This window comes from Elephantulus edwardii, unplaced genomic scaffold, assembly GCF_000299155.1.
Source record: "Elephantulus edwardii isolate Elephantulus edwardi_28Jun2011 unplaced genomic scaffold, EleEdw1.0 scaffold00569, whole genome shotgun sequence".
Lineage (NCBI taxonomy): Eukaryota > Metazoa > Chordata > Mammalia > Macroscelidea > Macroscelididae > Elephantulus > Elephantulus edwardii.
The window spans coordinates 149,030-152,465 of record NW_006400319.1 but is presented as its reverse complement, the minus strand read 5'-3'; positions in this window follow the sequence as shown (position 1 = coordinate 152,465).

Sequence of the window (3,436 nt, the reverse complement as noted above, 5' to 3'; positions counted from 1 at the left end):
ACAACTAAGTGCTCTGGAATTCCTATTCTTCTTGATGTCAACCACAATTTATTATGATCCACACAGTCCAATATGCCTTTGCATAGTTTTACTTGTAAGAGTAATAGAAAACTTGTTTATCTTCATGTGGGATGAAGTGCATAAAAATTAGCCCCAGACTGACTCCTATAAGGGCAAAGTCAGGCTCATGTCCATTTACTATCTTTATACTAATTTTCACACTTCCTTGTCTTTCTCACAGCACTCTCAATTTCTCTGTGTTTGTTAATTTATTTTAAGGTCACAAAAAATTGTAGGTTATGCTTGGATTTCAGTGGTTTACTAAGAAATAAAAATCAGTATTGGCAAGCAGATGTTAGCTTCCCCAGGAAATATTAATCCACCTGGATAAAAGTAACAGACACTGAACACAGAAAACTGGAAGGCTTAGAGGAAACAATCTCTCAAGGTATTTATCCAAAGATCTAAGCCAGAAGGCCACATAAAGGTATCATGTGGCAGCTAAGGCATATTCCTCAACTGTGGGCAGCAGTGGTGGCCCTGTTTTCCCGATCGTTGGCTTAGAACCTCACCCACCCAATTTTGTGGAGAAGCTTTTTAAAATTCATGGGTGGTTATCTCATCCTCCTGCTCCAAGTGCATAAGAGATCCTACTCCAGAATGGAAGAGACAGAGATTGGACTATTGGAAATAGAAATAAAACTCAATGCCATCCAGTGGGAAATAATGTTTCGCCTCAGAAACTCTCCATCAATCTCTCAGGTTGTAAATCTTCATGGGAGAAAACTGGATATCTTGCTGTTGTAGAGCAGCTGGTGAATTTTACTTCCAAGCTATCAGGTGGCAGCACAACAATTAATGTACTATCCCATATTAGCTTAATCTATGAAATGTGCCATCTTGTCAAGTCAGCTGCCACTCATAGCAGACTCTCCACTGGGTTTCTGGGACTGTATAATTATATGAGAGGAGATTGTTCCTTTTTCTCATGGAGCAGCTGCTTAGGACTTGAATTACACTAGAGATACAGCCTGTAGGTTTATAATGTAAACCCCTTGGGACTACTTCATCAGCGCTCCCTTTCTGTTACCAGAAAACTATGGTTCTCATGGGAGTTCTGATAGCCTAGTGGGTAGGAAGTGTTGCCAACCCAGAAGCAGAAAGTTTGAATTTACCAGCTGCTTAGTGGAGCAAAGACAGCCAGCTTTATCTCATGCAATTTACAGACCAGCTGGAGAGTCAGATATGAATGAGTCACTTCTGACTCAACAAGATCTCAACAGTTGATTGTTAAATGAGGAAACTATATGCATATTAGAGTCAAGCAACCAAATTAAGACAGACTAGGGAGAAGGATTAACCATTCATCCCTGAAATAACAAGCCTTAGAAAACCCTATATGAGATAGAGCACGTTTAGGTTAGACCAACAGATATGGCACCAGTGGCAGAACCTTCTCACTGGATATCACAAAGGAGGACGGACAGTTGCAAATAGACACTACTAATTGGATCATGGAATGTGAGATATATGAATGTAGGAAAGTTGAGATTGTTAAGGAAGAAATGGAAGCATAAATATTGACATACTAGGATTGGCTGGCATGGGACATTTTTAATCAAATGATCATATGATCAGTAGCTACACTTGATTGAAAAGGTGAGAAAAAAATGAAGTTGCTTTCATAGTTAAAAAGACCATTTCTAGACCTATTTTGAAATCCAATGTTGTGAGTGATGGGATAATATCCATTACACATACAAAGAAGACCTGTTACTACCACAATCATTCAAATACATGCACCAAGAACTGGGGACAAAGAGGAGGAAATATAAAATTTCTACCAAATTTTGCAGTTAAAAATCAATTAAACATGCAACCAACATACTTTGATAATAATGGGTGGTTGGAATGCAAAAGTTGGGAATATGGAAGAAGGATCAGTAGTTCAAAAACACTGACTTGGTGACAGAAATGAGGCTGGAGACAGAACTGTTTACAATCAATGACCTTTACATTGCAAACATCTTTTATAAGAAACATAAATGATGCCTATACATATGAATTCTACAAAAGAATTGGATTGACTACATCTGGTGGGGGTGGGAACATCAAACATTGGAGAAGCTCAATATCAGCTATGAAAACAAGGCTAGGTTGTGAAAGAGACCATCAATAACCTATATGCCAGTTCTAACTGAAGCTAAAGGAAATAAAATCAAACACATAAGAATCAAAGTTTTATCATGCGTCTATCCCACCAGAATTTAAAGAACATCTAAGGAATAGGTTCGAAGCCCTGAATACTAATGAACAAAGACCAGATGAGCTGTGGGAGGATATCAAGCATATCATTCATGAAGAATGAAAAAAGTCATTGCAAAAACAAAAAAGAAGGAAAAGACCCAGATGTATGCCAGAAGAGACTCTGAATATTGCACTACAATGCCAAGAAGCCAAAGAAAAAGGAAGAAAGCAAGAAATGAAGGAGCTATACAGAAGAAAGGCAGCAAAGGAAGACAGAGCAAAATATCATAAGGGAATATGCAAGGAGCTGGAGTTGGAAAATCAAAAGGGATGAATTTACTATTTTTTAAGCTGAAGGAACCGAAGAACTAATACAAACTCCGAGTTGCAATACTTAAGGATGATGAAGACAGAATTCCAGGAAACATCAAAAGAAGACAGAGGAGTACACAGAAGCACTATACTAAAAAGAATTGGCTAACGCAGAATAATTTGATGAAACAACATATGATAAAGAGCCTATAGTGATGAAGGGCAAGCTGCTCTGAAAGAATTGCCAAAAAAGCAAGGCCCCAGGAATTGATGTGACACCAGTTTACATATTTCAGCAAGCAGATGCTACCCTGGATGCACTCACCAGGTTATGTAAAAAAAATCTGGAGGACAGCTACCTGGCTAACTAACAGGAAGGTATCTGAATTTATTCCCATGGGAAAAAAAAAAGTGATCCAACAAGGTGTAGAAATTATCAAACTATATCATTAATATCATATTCAAGCAAGATCCTCCTAAATAGTATCCAGAAATGACTGGAACTGCCAAAAGTACAGGCTGGTTCTAGAAGAGGCCGTCACACTAGGGACATCATAACCAACATTAGATGGATCTTGGCTGACAGCAGAAAATACAAGATGAATGTCCATCTGTGTTTCATTGATTATCCAAAGGCATTTGTGTGGATCACAGAAAATTTTAGCTAACCTTGAAAAAGAATGGGAATCCCAGAACACTTAATTGTGCTCATGTGAAACCATTGCATGATTCAGGATCAGAAAAGGTGTATTCCAGGGATGCGTTCTTTCTCTATACTTTTTTCAATTTATATGCAGAACAGATCATTTGAGAGGATGGACTTCATGAGGAAGAATGTGGCATTAGGATTGGAGGAAGATTCATCAACATCCTGCCT